This window comes from Panthera onca, chromosome B2 (genome assembly GCF_046562875.1).
Source record: "Panthera onca isolate mPanOnc1 chromosome B2, mPanOnc1 haplotype 2, whole genome shotgun sequence".
NCBI lineage: Eukaryota > Metazoa > Chordata > Mammalia > Carnivora > Felidae > Panthera > Panthera onca.
Window position 1 is genome coordinate 59,934,098 of NC_138343.1, and position 19,754 is coordinate 59,953,851.

Consider the following 19,754-nt stretch of genomic DNA (forward strand, 5'->3'; position numbering starts at 1 on the left):
GAACACTCCAAGAATATCAAACATTCTTTTATAGACTCCAAATCCATATTTACATTAGCCATTTTTCTCAATTTGTCTGTTCCTTTTTTATTAATTCACATAATTGATATTTTGATTTCATGAAGGAAGATCTTTTTTTGAAAAATATAAATGTCTTATTCTTATTTAAATATACCATAGGCTAAGTCCATGCTTGTACATCATCATTTCAAACACCTACATATTTTATATGAATTGAAAATGATTAAATATATTAAATACATGGAAAGCTTCATAGTTTTAAATTCTCCTCCAGATTAGAGAATCAAGTTGGAAGTTTCCTTAGAACAAACAGAAGTTACATTCAAAAGCCAACTTCTGGGGCGCCTGGGTGGGTCAGTCGGTTGAGTGTCCAACTTTGGCTCATGTCATGATCTCATGGTTAGTGGGTTCAAGCCCTGCGTCGGGGTCTGTGTTGACAGCTCAGAACATTGAACCTCCTTTGGATTCTGTCTTCTTCTCTCTGTGCTCCTCCCACACTGGTGCTCTGTCTCTAAAAAATAAATGAACATTAAAAATGAAAAAAAAAACAACTCTTTATGACAGTAAATAATAAATTATTGTAGATATTGCAGGTATGGCTTTCCTGCCTGTCTTCCCATTGCACACAGACTTTAATGAAACTGAAGTGAAAATCTGACCAAAGCTACAGCAATATAAGTTCTTCCTTGCAAAATAGTCATGTTATTCTGTTTTGGGTGCTGCAGAGCCATGCGGAGCTGGAAACTGAGTAGTAATTTTCTGTAAGGATACACCAAAGCAAAGTTAGTCTGCTGAGGAGGGGGGGGGGGGGGAAAGAAAAAGAGAGAGAGAGAGAGAAAACAAGCTTAAAAGAGCCAAAGACGAAAATTCATAAAATTTCAGCAAAAATATTTTGACTCCCAATCTTCCAATTCTTATGTACGCCTCTCTTGACTATATATTTTTTGCCATTTGATTTTGTGGGATATCCCATTGTGGATTGAAGTAGTTAACTAACGGTTTCTATTTCTTGCAACCAAATGGCCTCTAATAAATAACCAACTCAACTTTTTTATTCCAACTAACCTCTATAATTCTGATCTCTTTTTTTGTAATTTCCACCTTGTTATGTTTTTACTTTTTTCGGGCTTTATTTATTTTTAATGCACATTTGAGCATTTCCCAGGGGTCAGGCGCTGGTCTAATCCCTTTACAATTATGAATTAAAATAATTTTATAACAATCTTATGAAACAGATAGTGTTATTGGCCTGATGTTACAAGTGAAGACATAAGGCACTGGCTAAGTAGATTGCTAAAGATCACACAATGAATACACGGCAGTGAAGACTGAACCCAAGGCATCTGCCTCCTGGGATATAACCAGTACCCTCTCCTCCCTCCATTTCTTCTTGGAAGTACTTTAGAGGATATATAGATTTTGAAAATCTGCATGGCATTGCATAATACATGTTAAACCTTAGCTCATGGTCTAATAGAATACAGAACTTGGTAAACAGTGTGATAATGTTTACTGTAGCTGGATATAATTACCCTTTAAAATGTAATTTTAAATTAATTTCAATTAACATATTAAGAGGAATGAACTAATTCTCTCCTTTTCATGAGATAAGCTGGTCTCTCTGGCAAGAGGCAGCTTTCTTTGTATCAAAATATTGTGTTTTTGTACAATCAGCCTTATTTACCAAAAACATAAGCCTTCATAGGCTTCTTTAAAGAGGTTGAAGCATTGCCTCTGCCAGGACACTGAGCACCGTGTTTCTGAGCTCCTGGCTACTTGCCTATTGTGCGGGGCAGCCAAAACTGAATATAAAGAACCCAAGCAATACCTCCTGCAAAGGCTGTACAAAGGGTGGGCAAAGTCTGAGCAAAACATATATTTGAGCTCCTGATTATACGAGCTGGAATTTACATAGTCTGACTGCTTACTGGGTAACAAAGCCAATTTCTTACACTAAGAAAGTGAGGCAAAAAATAAAAATGTTAATATTTGGCTTGCCTTTGAAAATGAGAAACAAACACCTGGCCATAGGCTGACTCAAGGAAGCAAAGATATTCACACAGACCATCAGATTTCTTTTAGTAGCTGCCAAGAGTATAAAATTTAATATTAAAAGGTATTGACTCGCTACTCTGTGTCATGGGTCAGGTGCTTTTATGTAGGTAGAACACAACACTTTTAGATTTGCTATTTGTAGTATAGTCTTCAACCTGTAATCATTCCAACTATTACTATATTGGTTTCCCATTCCTTCTGTAGTAAATGATTACAAACTCGAAACAACACAAATTTGTTATCTTGTTCTGGACATCAGAAGTCTAAAATCAGGTTATTAGGTAAAAGTCAATGTATCTGTAGGGCTGAATCTTTCTGGAGTCTCTGGCAGGGAGAATTCATTCCCTTGCCTTTTTCAGCTTCTGATGGCTATTGGCTTGTGGCCCCTTCTTCAATCTTCAAAGCTTATCACTCTAATTTATTATCACATCATCTTCCCTTCTGACTCTGATTTATCCTTCATCCCTTTTATGAGGACCGGGACTATGGTGATTGATATGGATCAGGCCCAACAGGATAATCTCCCCATATCAAAGTCCTTGATTTAACCACATGTAAAAAACTATGAGGTTATATTTGTAGCTTCAGGGATTAGGAAATGCACCTATTTAAGGAACCATGAGCTATAATAACATACTCATATTGTTTCTTTTCATTGTTGTGCCTAGGAGCTTTCCTTTTGTGACTTGTGAAATGGTAGAGGAATTTTTTAATTTATTTTTAATTTATTTTTTATTTATTTTTTAATTTATTTATTTATTTTTTATTTAATTTTTTAATTTATTTTTAATTTATTATTTATTTATTTATTTATTTATTTATTTTAAAATTTTATTTTAATTTATTTTAATTTATTGTTTATGTTTATTCATTTTTGAAAGACAGAGAGAGACAGAGCACAAGCAGGGGTGGGGAGGAGAGAGAGGGGGGCACAGAATCTGAAGCAGGCTCCAGGCTCTGAGCTGTCAGCACAGAGCCTGATGGGGGGCTCGAACTCATGAACCGTGAGATCATGACCTGAGCCAAAGTCAGACGCTCAATGGACTGAGCCACCCAGGCACCCCATAGAGGACTTTTTTTTTTTAAGTTTTATTTATTTATTTTGAGAGAGAGAGGGAGAGAGAAAAAGAGAGAGAGCGAGAGCAAGCATGAATAGGGAAGGGCCAAGAGAAGTAAGGAGAGAGAATCCCAAGCAGGCTCCATGCTGTCAGTGCACAGCCTGACCTGGGGCTCAGTCTCACAAGCTGTGAGATCATGACCTAAGCCAAGATCAAGAGTCAGACAATTAACCGACTGAGCCACCCAGGCACACCAGAAATGATAGAGGACTTTTGATGGATGACAGATTTGGGAGTAAAAGATGACAAAGAGAATGTATGGTGTGGTATGTGTTTCCTGTGTGATCTGGTAGACTGAGTTCCTATTAGAAGGGAAGTGAATAGGTTGGCAACATGATTAAAAGATATGGCTCAAGGCAAACCACAAATCTTTGAGTTCTCAGCTATTTCCATACTTTATGGAATAGGAAAGAAGAAAGAATTCTGGCTCTGCTTAGAATTCAGGTTTGTTTTGGTGCCTAAAGCATAGGCCAGATGTTATTTTTAATATGTTCAGAATCAATGGAATATCTCTGCAAAAAACATCAACAAACAGCAGCAAATATTTTTTAACTCTATTATGGGCAATTAGTTTTAAGTCAGTCTGGGGGCTAGCATAAGAAAGGAAAAAAAGAGCAAATGCTACAAGAGGATTGTCATAGGTAATTGGTTTGTGTACAAGTGAAAAGCAAACGATTTGTGACTTCTTCACTTATCTGTGACTTCACCCCCAAACAAATAATCACGTAATTTAGTGGTAAAAAAACAAATACCCCTTGCATTATCTCTTACCCCTTTCATGAGCTGAACTGGGTTCAGCTGAGTAGTCCTACTGATCTCACTTGGGATTTCTTTGCTACTTTCAGTTAACTGGTTGCTCAGCATGGCGTCATTTGAAAGCTCAACAGAAACACTGTATTGGTTGGAATTTTCGAATTCTTCATGTAGTCTCAAGGCCTCACTGACTATACAGCTATCTATGCCCCCTCTCCTTATAGTTTCTCCAGCAGTGGCCAGGTTTCTTGCAGTTCTGGGTTTCCAGAAAACACAAATGCAAATGCTTACAGGCTCTAAATGCTTAAGTTTAGAAGTCACAGACCATTTATTTGACTGCCTTCTATTGGTGAGTCAAGTCAATAGCCAGTTCAGATTCACTAGGATACACTAGGGCATGAATACCAGGAACATCATTCACCATAGGCCATGTTTTGGGTGACCATAAAAAAAAAAAAGAATGAACCAACTGTTCCAGTTTTTCTAGGATTAGAAAAACATTTAGTTTTAAATGGGACATTTAGTGCTACAACTAGGTAATTTCTCTTTTTTTTTTAAGATTTTTTTTAAGTAATCTCTACATCCAACATGGGGGTTGAACTCACGACCCTGAGATCAAGAGTTGCATGGTCTACTGACTGACCCAGCCAGGTGCCCCAAAACTAAGTAAGTTCTATGAAAAGTAAAATGAGTTGCCCACCCCAAAATAAACCACTGGAGAGTTCTCAGATGGGAGGTATAGTAGTCTGGTGGCACATGAATAAGGGATAGTAAGACATATGATATTTGCTATATATAGACTAACCCATTTTTTCTTACCCCAACTTTAGACCTAAGTACTGTCTTAATCATTTTTAAAGATGAGAATACATGAGCTAAAACAAAAACAAACAAAGAACAACAGTTTTCTAGTCTGTGGTCAGCCAATTATAGACACAAAGAGCTTGGGTTTAAGCTTCATATTTTTTTTCCATCACACCGCACCGCCTAGAAACCTGTTGCAATGGATTTGCTTATATTATTGTTTGCCTTTTATGCCATTAAATCTTGATGTTTGGCCTTCTAGCTAATTTTTACATAAGGTATAGATGGGTCATGCCACTACATCATAAGATCCTGAAGAGAAGAGATCATGTTTATTTATCTTTGTGATAGCTGTCATAGAGCTTGGTAGATGACATCAATTCAATAAATGTGAGTTGTAAATACTAATTGTTGAACTTTTTAGTATCCTTCTATTCTTTAATTCTACACTATTATTTCCAGATGTGTGAAAATTCCACAGTCTTTTTTTCATTTTCACTTTCCAAGTGCACTGTAGTACTTTCCTGAGGCTGCTGTAACAAATTACCACAAAAATGGTGGCTTTAACCAACAGAAATTTATTCTATCACAATTCTGGAAGCTAAAATTTTGTGATCTGACAAGGGTACCCTCTCTCTGGGGAGGCTATAGGGAAGAATATGTTCTTTACCTTCTCCAGCTTCCAGTGGCTATAGTCTTTCCTTGACATACAGCCATATCATTACAATTTCTAACGTTGTGGTCATATTGCTTCCGTCTGTGTCTCTATGAAATTACCCTCTGTCTTACTAATATGAGGAGGGTCATTGGATAGGGCCCATTTGTAAAATGCCAGGATAACTTCCTCCTATCAAAATTCTTAACTTAATCATAGTTTTTGCCATCCAAGGTAATAGTCACAGATTCTTGGGATTAGGATGCAGAAATATCTTGTGGAGGGCTACCAGTAAGCTCATTTAAAGGTATATATATGCCTGTGTGTCTGAATAGTCATAGTTAAAAACAAAGGCCTAGAGTCCTTTATAGTATATTTAAAGCACAAATACAAATATTTTGGATGGTGAAAGCATGAATATTTTAACCCAGATTATTATAATAGTTTGATACTTTTTATTTTCATATGGTCAGAGAAATCCATATTTTGTTGGCTTTCTTAAATAAAAATAATCTTAAAAAATCTAAATAAGAAATTGAAGAATTGAATTTTAGTTTCCATGAGAGAACATTGGAATTAATGAGTCCAGGATAAGAGTTAATGAGCTCAGCTGGACATCTTGTAACTCTTCCTGATGATGAGTTTCACAGTCATGTACTAAAGTCAGCTGAGAAGTAGCTGAAGAGAAAGCACCTTCCTGGAAATGAAAAGGAGAAATTGGTATTTTCCTTCAGAAGGAGGTATGTGTGTGTGTGTGTGTGTGTGTGTGTGTGTGTTACTGACCTAGGAATTGACATTTGCCTAAGAAAGAAAGTTGAGTTTATTAAGAAAGAGACCACTATCTGAAACCAGAATACTATTTTTTTAATTTTTTTATGTTTTTATTCACTTTTGAGAGAAAGAAAGAGAATGAATAGGGGAGGGGCAGAGAGAGCGGGAAACACAGAATCCAAAGCAGGTTCCAGGCTCTGAGCTGTCAGCACAGAGCCCAATGCAGGGCTCCAAACCAAGAACTGTGAGATCATGGCCTGAGCTGAAGTCTCATACTTAACTGACTGAGCCATCCAGGTGCCCCTGAAACCAGAATATTATTGTTATTGTTATTATTATTTAATGTTTATTTATTTTTGAGAGTGAGACAGAGTGTGAGCAGGGGGAGCGGGGCAGAAAGAGAGGGAGACACAGAATCCAAAGCAGGCTCTGGGCTCTGAGCTGTCAGCACAGATCTCCACGTGCGGCTCGAACTGACTGGAGATCATAACCTGTGCTGAAGTCAGATGCTCAACCGACTGAGCCAGCCAGGTGCCCTGAAACCAGAGTATTATTAATGTACAGTTATCTAAATCCAACCTTGGATTCAGGCCATAAATAACTCGATAACAAAATGTCTGTATTGAGAGAAGGTAGTACATATTTTATAACAGTTTGATACTTGTACACTTTTTCTACAAATATTTAAATAAATTAACACAAAAATACTTTTTTAAAAATCAATTTTCATTCCCTGCAATGTGGGGATGTCCACAGTGCATTCAATTAATGAGTGTGGCCCCAAGAATATATTTCTCAATCTATTAGTTATTCTCAAGAATAGCTTGATAAAGATTTATTTTACTTGATATTAATATGGAATATTAACTTTTTATATAAATATTTCCAAACACACCAAAAACAAGGTATGATGAAAAGATTTAGCTTTCATTCCTCTTCTGTCCTGTTCTGAACTAAAACCTTTTTTCCACTCTATTTATTTTGGTTTCTTTCACTTTGATATAGTATATCCCCTTGAATTGCATTTTAACACGAATGTCCAGAAATGTCTATTGTCCTTCTCTCTGCAGAAGCTTACACAGCAGATGGTGCAAATGGTCCAGCATATATTTGAGGGATTGATATAAAGACGATCTGCCTGAATGCTAACTTTTTTGGCATTTTGCCAAAGTATATCAATGGTATGTTAGAGAAATTCAAAATATATGAAATAATTGCAATGTTTACTCCTTATTTTCCAATCTGTACTCTATTTTTGCAAAGTATGATGTCATTTTATCCTCTAAAAATAGGCTTTTTCTCAAATCCTTCCTTCAGCCTGCTTCTCAGGTATCATCCTTGACCATAATATTTCTATTTTTTTCTCTTTGTTTTCTTCCATGAGAGTCTCAAATATTTAGCTGCTTTTAACTCACAGCATATGAAAATTAGATAAATGTGAATTTTTACTCTACACTCATTTTATAGTATATGAAAATTAACTGGGAATAATGAATATGCTCTTTATAACTTTAAATTTAAAAGCATTTTCTCAGTATGGGTATTTTAATGAACAACAATTATTTTAAAAATAGATCAGTGGAAGAAACTTCAATGTAAGTGGCTCATCTTTTCAACTATTTTTAAATAAACTGACAAATTGAAAACATTACAGAAATAAAAGGAGCAGCTATGACTTTTTTTTTTTTTAATGTTTTTATTTATTTTTGAGACAGAGGGAGACAGAGCATGAGCAGGAGAGGGGCAGAGAGAGAGGGAGACACAGAATCCGAAGCAGGCTCCAGGCTTCGAGCTGTCAGCACAGAGCCTGACGCGGGGCTCGAACTCACAGATCGTGAGATCATGACCTGAGCCGAAGTCGGAAGCTCAACCGACTGAGCCACCCAAGCGCCCCACAGCTATGCCTTTTTTTTTTTCTATTTATTTTTTATTTCTTTTTAAGTTTATGGGGTTTTTTTTGTTTTGTGTTTTGGTTGTTTTTTTTTGTTTTTTTTTTTTTTTTTTTTGAGAGAGAGAGAGCTGCATGCAAGTGGGGGAGGGGCAGAGAGAGAGAATTCAAACAGGCTCTTCAGAGCCCTACACAGGCATAGAACTCACAAAGCATGCGATCATAACCTGAGCTAAAACCAAGAGCAGGAGACTTAAATGACTGAGCCACCCACGCGCCCCACAGCTATGAATTTTTAAAGTATTTCATTTATTTCTGGGGCACCTGGGTGGCTCAGTTGGTTGAGCGTCCAATTCTGGCTTAGGTCATAATCTCACAGTTTATGAGTTTGAGCCCTGCATTGGGGCTGACAAACTCAGAGCCTGTTTCAGATCCTCTGTCTCCCTCTCTCTGTGCTTCCCCTGCTCGCGGTCTTTCTGTCTCTCTCTCAAAAATAAACATTTAGGGGTGCCTGGGTGGCTCAGTCCATTAAGTGTCTGACTTCGGCTCAGGTCATGATCTCAAAGTTCCTGAGTTCAAGCCCTGCGTTGGGCTGTGTGCTGACAGCTCAGAGCCTGGAGCCTGCTTCGGATTCTGTGTCTCCTGCTCTCTCTAACCCTCCCCTGCTCATACTGTCTCTTTCTCTCAAAAATAAATAAACATTAAAAAATTCAAGTATTTCATTTATTTCTGTGTTATTTGTCATACATTCAATAGAGATGGTTTTGGGACATTATTCCTGAGAATCATGTTGGGAAGGAGAAGTAACATGTAAACCTTAGCCCAGTTAGCCTTTCAGCCCTGACATCTCAGCAGGAAAAAAAACTACTCCAAAACAGAAATTAGTAGAGAGGAAGACAGTTTCACCTAGAATAACCAAAGACAAAGAGTGAGGCCGAGGTAATTGTTTTGGTAGGGGATTTGTGTTGAAATCGTTTTTATCATTTACTGCCTCAAACTGAAATGCTCGGTGGCTTGTGCTTACTACATTAAATATTTGTGAAAACAGAATAATGCAATGAAGCTGGTTTTATACAATTCTGAAAATTGCAGAGGTTTTTTGTTTGTTTGTTTGACCAATGTTTCTTCATAATGAAAAAAGGAGTAAAGTCTGGAAAATAGCCTGAAGCCTAATTGGTTGATCTCATGAGAGAACAACAAAGGACAACAAAAGATAAAATTGTAAAAAAAAAGAAAGAAAGAAAAGAAAGTATCATGAGTTCATTTGGGGACATAGCATTTAATTGGTGATTAAAATGAAATAATTCAGTCTCTGGAAAATGTACTATAAAATACTAAACCTTCTGGATTTGTTATCTTCCTATAGCCTCTGAAACAAACTGCCACCCCCCCCATCCCCTACAGACACAAAATGAAATACTGCTAAATATCACACATTTAAGTAGGTTTCCTTATTGCCTCCATGTCTTCACTCGTGTTTGTGTTCACACTTTGCGTGTCTCAGTGGTGGAATGAGTATGTGCCCTTCTCCTTTTCTTTGGCTCCAATCGTGTAACTTGCTTTGGCCAATTGAATTTAGGTGGATATAGTATGTCAGTTCTGATCTTAGGCCACAAGATGTCCTGTAATTTTACATTTGACCTTTTGTTCCTTTGTCAACATCTTAAGAAGAACTAACCCTAGATAGCCCAAGGAGGATGAGAGATATGTAAAAAGGCATCATGACATTGAGAAGTAAAGCCTCAACAACTTCTACAACCTGAAGCAGAATAATGAAAATACCAGGAAAAACACAGAGTTAGGAATTTGCAGATGCTGGCTGATGTGGCCTATAAGAAAAATGTAGTGGTATTTAGCGGTGTCAGGATGGCCGAGTGGTCTAAGGCGCTAGACTCAAGAAAAATGTAGTGGTATTTGTGGCAAAGTGGAGTTTTAAGTTTCATATCTCAAATTTTAAAATAGAACTATTTTAGGGGTGTCTGGTTTGCTCAGTTGTTAAGCATCTGACTCTTAATTTTGGTTCAGGTCATGATCTCATGATTGTGAGATTGATCCCCACATTGGGCTCCATGCTGCACTGTTCAAAATGCTCTTTCTCCCTCTCCCTCTGCCCCTTCCCCACTCTCCCTCTCTCTCTCTGTCTCTTTCTCTCTCTCTCTTCAAAAAAAAAAAAAAAAAGTATAATAAAACTACTTTAGCCAAGTGTGTAATTTTTACCCACAATCATGAACTCCTCTTTTGTAGGCCCAGAGAATAAAAGCATGATCTTTCTTATGAGGGGCTAGGGTTTGGCCATGGATCATAAGAGGGTGGAGATATTTTATAGTATCTTCAGTAGACTAATTATAATGGTGTCCTAAGTAATCTAAGATGAAAAAGTAGAAAAGGAGAGTGGTACTGCTGAGAGATCTTGAGAAGAAAATGGTATCATGACCTCATAAGACACAGAAAAGAATGATGAAGAAATTGCAACAAGTGAGCTCAAAAGATTTCCCTTTTGAAAATTGAGAGTGAAGTATAAAAATTATGCATTTCAGAGGTGGTGCCATTTACTTTTTTATCTTTAATTTTAAGCATTCAATTATTATGTTGTTTTCCTCTTCCTGCCCAGGTTTGGAAAAGCAGAATGGCACAATAAGAAAAACATAACATTTAGAGATATGATTTAAGATAAGATTTATGATAAGATGCCAATCCTCACTGAGTGACTTCCTAAACATATAACTTTGGAGTTGTATTTTGAAAATACTTACCTGCTGTTTTTCATCTGTAAAATGGATGAATAAAATAATAATATGCTAATAATCCCAATATATGTAAGACATAACAAATACATAGTATATTTATGCCAATTATAACAAAAATATCTCTGATCACTTCAGAAAACTTGGGAATGCAGAAATCCACGAAGAAATACATAAGCCATTGGTGCTAGGATCTGTATTATAAAGAGTTAGTAGTATTAACTCACTAAACCTTCATAGCACATCCATGATATTGATGCTCTTATTATGTTTTATATATATTTTACAAGGAAATGGAAATATTGAAAGGTTAAGTAGGTTGTTCAGGACTCATAGGCAGTTTAGCCCATATTTGCACATGGGCAACCAGGCTCTAGAAACTAGAGGCTCTTATCCTCTGCAGTACATTAAATATAATTGCTAAATGTAAATTAAATACAGCATACACAATGTAGACTCACTTTTGACTGTTTACATTTTTTACTGAAAATATATTAATATCAATTAAAATCTGGGAAATACATTTTTGTAGTGGCAGTAAATATTCCTTCTGTTGGATGCACCTTGATATTATTTAATACTCTGTTATAGAAAATATGTCATGTATTTTTAAAAAATATTTTTAATGTTTACTTATCTTTGAGACAGAGAGAGACAGAGCACAAGCAGGGTAGGGACAGAGAGAGAGAGGGAGACACAGAATCTGAAGCAGGCTCCAGGCTCTGAGCTGTCAGCACAGGGCCCGACACGGGGCTCGAACTCATAGACCGCGAGATGATGGCCTGAGCTGAAGTCGGACGCTCAACCAGCTGAGCCACCCAGGTGCCCCTGTCATGTATTTTTTAATTATACAAATGACATTTCAATTAACAATTTGAAAATATACATTCCTTATTGTTTCTTATTTTTTCTATAAATATATTTAGATCTCAGTTTTCATAAATGAATGTAAAGATAGTATGAAGATTTATGAGTTTATTAAAAATTGTATGAAGATAGTGTGAGACAAGTGTAAAGATAAGTACAAAAATGTGTATCATTTATAATAAATTTGATATAATTTTTGTCATAAATTCCTAGACTGCCTTGGAGAAGCATTTTTCATTATCACTTTATCTATTACAGGTACATAGATATTATTTATTACCATTTTTAAAAAATAAACAAAGCTTATTTTTAACTTCATGCAGCTAGATTTTGCAAATGTTTTAAGAAAAAAGCAGTAGGGGAGAAGTCCAAAAAGGTAATCTGTCAGCCAGATTGGGAAGAGAGGAGAATCTAGCAACATGGGAATCAGTTAGAGTTAAAATAATCGTCTAGCTGTATAGTAATGAGAGCACAAACCAGGGTAGCAACTGTGTGGGAATATAATTGAACTGGTGAAAACTGGGACGTGGAGGGAAACAGGAAATAGGAAAGAGCAAGTAGAAAAAGAGCAAGTAAAAAATGGAGAAGAAACAATGTTGATTTGTATGTATTAAGCTCAGGAGGATGGAATGATGGTGATGTCAAGAAATATTACTTATGAGACTGGATTTTCAAAATAAAATGTCTGGCTTACATGCACCTTGAATGTAATCCTCTTTTCTTCTTATCCTGTTCTTTCATCTTCTACCTATGCCAAATCTCCATAAATATATCAGCTTCAGGGAGAACCTTATGAATTAATCTTATGAAAATAATTTCAAGTGTTTTTTTTAAGTGCACTAAGGGAGACCTATACAAAATCATCATTCTATGTTTTATAAATCAAGGTATACCAACAAGCATACATATTCTTACCACAGTAAGTATTCAATCTAACAATGGATTCTTTCGATCTCATCCAGTATACTTCTGAGGAACATCTCCTAAGTATCAGTTCATGTGTTTTAAATGAATATAAATTAATTATTGAATAATCCTGAGTAGGAGTTGACTGGTAAGACAATTATTCTTTGAAATACAGATAATAAATTTAAAGAATATAACTATGGCTTCTTTCTACTGAAATACTGAGGGTTATATCCAATATGCTTTCCTCAGTGCTTTAGAGATGCTATCATTTATGAATATTACTTTTATCCTCCTTTTTGATTCTTTATTTTTAATGTCATCTTTAAAGCTACAAAATATTTTCATTTCCCTAGTTATATGGAAAGTTTATGATGTTCATATATTTATGATTGCAAGCACTGGAATAGAATATTGAAGAGGTGGGACTGGCTGAAAGGGATAACTATCTAAAATTATCTTATTCTATAAGCATATAAATCTACCCTGAAGCCAGATTATAGCAAGATTATGAAATATTTTAACTATCCGTTAGTGAATAGGTGGACATTTCAGAAGTTGTCAGAGACCTGTAGTACACCATATTCTATTATTCTGCTTATTTTCCCCTATTTCTCACTACATATATGCCTACAGGATCTTTACATGATACACAGCCAATGACATTCTCTTATGCTCCTCAATGTTAGATCTCCATTGGAGACCTTCATTTTATACTTCCATATTCCACTTTGACCAATGACAGAAGTTTTTTGTTGGTAATATTAAGTTCAGGTCTTATGTTTCAGTTTTCTAGTGGCTAATATATCATTTAGCAGTGTGCTTTTGCTTTCTTTGCTATTTCTGTTCTAAATTATTGCTACATAATCTTGTAAGACATAGTATAAGAAGACAGTAAAACTTTACTTACACTTTCTTTGCATAGGTTTCCCATTTGTAAGTAATAACAATACTAAAGTGCTCTGATTTCAAAAAATAAAAGCTAGCAAAACAAAAATCAATGACTACAAATTCCTAATCATGATGAAGGAATTTCATTGATCCTAATATTCCCTAAATAAGCCCACTCAATTTACATCAGGAAACCTGCCTTCAACATGCCTTTCCTAGTGCTGCATTAGACTCTTTGTTGCCAGTGAGAACATCTAGCTCACTTAAAAAAAAAAAAAAAAAAAAAAAAAAAAGTAAGTTAAATTTGCATCTTGAAAACAAGTATGAACGTGACACTTGTGTTGATTGCTGTGCTCTGGGTTATAATGTCCATTTTCTCTGACCCAGAAGTTTCACGTCTTTTGCCATGAAATTGTGGCAAGTTCATTTTTAGGTTGAAAGTAGGTTAAATGTTGGTGCGCCTGGGTGGCTCAGTTGGTTAAGCGACCGATTCTTGTTTTCTGTTAGTCATGATCTCACAGATTGGATTGTGAGATCAAGTCCCATCGTAAGGCTCTGTGACGACAGAGCAGAGCCTGCTTGGGATTCTATCTCTTCCTCTCTGTCTGCCCATCTCCTCCTCATGCTCATGCTCTCTCAAAATGAAGAACTAAACATTAAAAATAGAAAGTACATTAAAAATTCATACTCTTTACAGTTCTTGACACCATCCACCTTTTGATGGATATTTAAATAGTTCTAGTTTAGGACTATTAAAAATAAAGAGGCTGTAAACATTTGTGTACACATTTTTGTATGTATATTTGCTTTCTTTTCTCTTCAGTAAATATCTAGGAGTAGAATGGCTAGATCATAAAGTGCATGTATGTCTAACCTACTAAAAAATCTGACAAACTATTTCCAATGTGGTTGCACCTTTTCACATTCTCACAAAAACATATGAGCGAAACAGTTCCTCCACATCCTCCCATTTGCTATAATTAATATTTCCCTATTTACTATTAAGATACATATTTTCCTATAGTTATTTATCTTTGTATATGTTAGTTACTTGTATATCTTCTCTGGTATAATGCCTGTTCAAATATTTGATTCATTTTGTATTGGGTGTTTATTATTAATATTAATTTTTGGGTGTTCTTTCATGTATTCTGCATAAAAGTTCTTCATTGGATATATAATTTGAAAAATATTTTTCCAGTTTATATCTTGTCCATAAATTCCCTTAACAGTGTCTTTTGAACTAGATTTGTTGCTTGTTTTATTTTTATGAAGTCAACTCTTCCAGGCTGTTCTTTTATGAGTCATGACTTTGATGTCACATTTAAGAAACTTTTACCTAATTCAATGTCACGCAGATATTCTCTGGATACTTTTCATTTCCTCTTATGTGTCTTGCTATGGCTGGAACTTCAAATACAATATTGGATAGCAGTGGTAAAATATCCTTGTCTGGTTCCTGATACTAGGGAAAAAGCCTTCTGTCTTTCAGCATTGAGTATGATGTTGGCTGTGGGTTTTTCATAAATGTCCTTTTTCTCTTTGGGAATGTTTCCCTCTCTTTCTAGGTTTCTGAAATTTTTTGTTATGAAAAGGTGATATATTTTGTCAAATGATTTCTCTGCATCAATTGAGATGACCATGTGACTTCTTTATTTCATTATACTGAAGTGTGGTATAGTGATTGCTTATCTTATTTAGAACCACAGGGATTCTAAATCTCAGTACTGGGATATATTCAACTTTGTCATGGTATATAACCCTTTTAATATGCTGTTTGATTCAGTTTGCTAGTATTGGTTAGAAGATACTTGCATTTATTTTCATAAGAAGTGTTGATGTATAGTTTTCCCTTCTATTTTATAAAATTGTTTGTAATGTTTTTATTTATTTTCAAGAGACAGAGAGAGAAAGAGCATGTGCAGGGGAGGGGCAGAGAGAGGGAGACACAGAATCCGAAGCAAACTCCAAGCTTTGAGCTGTCAGCACAGAGCCCGACACAGGGCCCAAACCCACAAACCATGAGATCATGACTTAAGCCAAAGTCAGATGCTTAACCAACTGAGCCACCCAGGCGGCCCAGTTTTCCCTTCTTATGATGTGTCTAGCTTTGATTTCAGAGTAATGAGTATCACTCAGGGTTGGTGTTTATTTTATTTTATTTTTAAATATTTGGTAGAATTCACTAGTGAAGCTATCTGGCCCTGGGCTATTCTTTTTTTGGGAGGTTTTTGATTACTGATTCAATTTATTTGTCTGTTTTCAATTTGTTGAGATTTTCCATTTCTTCTTGAGTCAGTTCGGTAATTTGTGTGTTTCCAAGAAATGTGTTCATTTAATCTAGGTTATTTAATTTGTTGACATAAAATTATTCATAGTATTTCTAATACTAGAATTTCTAGTATTCATTGTGATTTCTGTAGGCTGATAGTGATGTCCCTGCTATAATTTCTGACTTTAGTTCTTTGCATCTTTTCTCTGTTTATTTTATTTTATTTTTTTAGTCAGTCTTAGCACTCAGTTTCTGAAGTTGAAAAGCCTAGTAGATCCATGTAGAGAACACTAGAAGTGTGACCATTATTATCTTCTTTATCTTAAGACTGGCCAGTATTCTAGGTAGGCCATCTCCCAGGTGGCTAGTTAGTGGCCAGTTAGTGAATGCAGCACACAGTGGAACTGGCTGAAATAGTTGTGTCTCTCTGAAGGTCATCATAGGATCCAATAGAGAAGTGAAGGGAATGCTTTGCCTCAGAAGCAAACAATAAACAAGTAAGTATTAGAGAGGAAACATTCTGTATGGCTCCTCTAAAAGCTATTAAAAAGCAGACCTTTATTGTGAAACGCTAGTTCAGAAAGGAGACATTTTTACCACAATAAGGCAACCACTGGAAAAGTAAATTTTTAGCAGTTCAAATTATCTGAGGAAAATATGTCTAGAGGTATAAACAGAGCTATTTCACTAGCTATAGCTCTATGTCTTAGAGTGACTTTCCCCTCAAATAAGCAAACGGTCAGCTTGAACAGAAGTCACTTTCATGGCCTTTCTCTTTTCCAACGTAATGATCAAAAGCCCCCTCCTTGTACTCAGCCCTAAATAGTTAAAATTGAGAAAGACATAGGGTGGGGATAATGAGGGGAAAGCGAGATAAGAACAATTAGCAAAGAGTCTAGCTGTCAAGTCAAGGAGAAAGGTGAGTGGAATTGCTAACACAGCCAAGGCCAAACTGCTAACTGCAGGAACATATACACAGGAATATTGCTACTGCCAAATAGTAACTTGCTCTTGTGCAAATACCAGTTAGCTGTACTGAGAAAACACCCTGACTTTATAGTTCCCCACCCCACTCTGTCCTTTCTTGACAGTTAGTATCATATTTTTGGCCCTGAAATAAACATCTGACTGATCTTCATACTATTGTATCTGTGTGTCTGCCTATGATAGTGCAGTTTGTGCACTCCATAAAGGTACCTAGCTGAGGGGATGACTGAGGTCTGGCATAATGTGATACTGTTTATGTGAATGCAGGGACATTTTCTTCTTTGAAAAATGGCTTCGTCTATTCATTAAGATATGCTCCTGTAGGACTGTATCCACTAAAAGAGATCACCCTTTTCAAATTTGCTTGAAGATACTCTATAGGCTAGTGGCATACGTGTGCATATTTGCATATACATATACCCACATGTCCATACACATACTTTCATTAGACTGGCTTGGGTAGGAAAAACACAAGGAAAATGCTGTTTTCTGTTCTCTTCTATTGATGACCATTGCAAATATCTGAGACTCCTTTCTAAGTTGAAACTGGAAGGCAAATGTATCTAACATGGATCTATAATATTTTTAATATTACAAGTTAAAGGTTGGGGTGTAAGAATGTGAAAATGTAGGATTTTTGTCTTTATTATATCTTTAATTTTCCCTACCACTTTATAACATCTCTTCTGGGTTCAATTGCAAAGTGAATAATTTTTGTCTAACTTTAGAAACTACTATGGAAATTGAATAACATGCGAATAAGTTTTGAAAAAATGTAAATTATGTATAGCATATCATTACTTTGAACTGGACTTCCAGTGTTACCACTAAACCGTATTCATGTGCTTTGGCCAAAATTAACCACTAATTCCCCAGGTTTTAATTATACTATGTTGTCTTACTCATCATGTTTTTTGTTTGTTTGTTTGTTTTCCCTTTTCTTTTCTGATTTATTCTGTCCCACTGGTTTCCATATCGAGGAGTATCCACATCACGAAGGTGATGCCATATCTGATCTTTTAAATTACATGAAGATGAAAGAGAATATTTCATGCTATTCTCCTTGCACATATACATGCCTCCAGTCTTGAAATAATTTGCTTGGATTTTGTGCTAAGCTTAGAATGCGGGAAAGAAAATTCTCTGGAGAATAACTAAAATTAGGAGAGTTGCTACCTTTATACTGACTTGCAGGTTTTCCCCGAAAATCTTTTCATTTCACTTCATTGAATAAAATCATACTTGTATATCTTCATCTGATTACATTATTGTGTATCAGAAACAAAGTCACATAAGAGGTTTGAAAGCACACACATTTGTTAGTTACAGTGTGTGTGACTCTACCTTGACTCCAAGGTTAAATGCACACATGCACACAAAATCAATCCAGTTAATTCAGTCAGCATAAATAAATCCAATTGACGGTCATATTTTGTTTAAAAAAGAAATGACTGCTTAATAGGTATTTTTTATTATTTGAGTATTATAAAATCTCAACTACCAGATTTACTTTATGAAAATACAGAAATATATGTAAATGTACAGCAGAAATTTTGGATTAACTATACTTCTAATTTATAGTTTTCTTGTCATTATAGGGCTAATTTTAAAAAGACTTCTTTTAATTGAGGTACTTTTAATTGATTTAAAACAATTTTTTATATCAATTTCTAGGTCAAGTTAATTTTGTATTTAGTCTAGATCCTTTTTTATTAAAACTGTGATTTGAAATTAATATTTTACTATAGATTTTTTTTCACATTTTTCTTTATCTTCAGTTATTTTGCTTGTCTTACCCTACTAGGAGCTTGAATAAAATAGAGACAATTATCTTTGAGCTATATTTTGCAGTGCTGCATTATAACTATTATGAGTATTCACAAAAAGTTCCAAACACTGCTAAATCCATTTCTTCCCTGTCAGCTACAACTGATATCTTTCACTTTTCTTTTGATAACAAAGATTATTTATTTCAGTTAACTGAACCTTAGCTAACCAACATGAGCAATGATAATGCATCCTTGATAATGTACTTCTTGTAAACAAAATCCTTCACTTAAATGAATGAGTTTGTTTTCATGTTATTTCACAAGGGCTCTTAGCTTCATTATTTACAAATCATAAATTTATATGTAGAATGTGAAGAACAATTTCTCATATGGGTGAATGTGATGAAAGTGTTTTCCTAGAGTTATTAACTACTTTTTTCCCCCTGGTTTCCCAAATGTCTTAAGGTATTTTGTAAAAATATACTTTTTAAAGATTTCATCTTTAGAGGAAAAATAATCATCTAAATTTCTGTATTTCTAATTGAATCAGAGTTAGGGAGAAAGCAATATCCAAAAGACTTCATTGGATTATCTCACCTACAAATTTTTTTGACCATTGATAAATAATTCAAATTGGTTTTGAATGATTTAGGTGTATATCTATATTAGGATAAATTAAAGAAATATACAGTATAAAATGGTTTGCATATGATTCAATTTTATTTCACTCTCAGGCAATAGATGATGGTGGACATTGCTGGTAGGTGGTTCTCTTACGTGTAGTGAGTCAAGGTCCAAATCTATTTATTTTTCTATCCTGTATCTTTGCCATTCCTTTGGCCACCTTGTCTTCCACAGTTGTTCAGCTGAAGGAGAATGTGGCCTTAGCTGAGGTAACACTCTTTCTTAGAAGCTTTGTCCAAACATGTCATGCTTCACTTCTATTCTAATTCATAGGAGAAGTCACATGATAGAACTGGAAATAGCATAAAGTTATTTACCCAGGTAGAAACAAAATTTGGTGAACAGCTAGCTGGCTCTCTGTTATTATTCTCATGGGATGAGATTCTAAGGTATATAATGGACAGAACCAGCACTCCTCCCTCCCCATCTGCCCATCAGTCGGCCAAAAGGGTCAACACATATTCTACTACTAAATTCTTAAATTCAAATTTTTCTTGATGCTTACTAACTTATTTACTAAGGGGATATAAAGGGTGTGTGTGTGTGTGTGTGTGTGTGTGTGTGTGTGA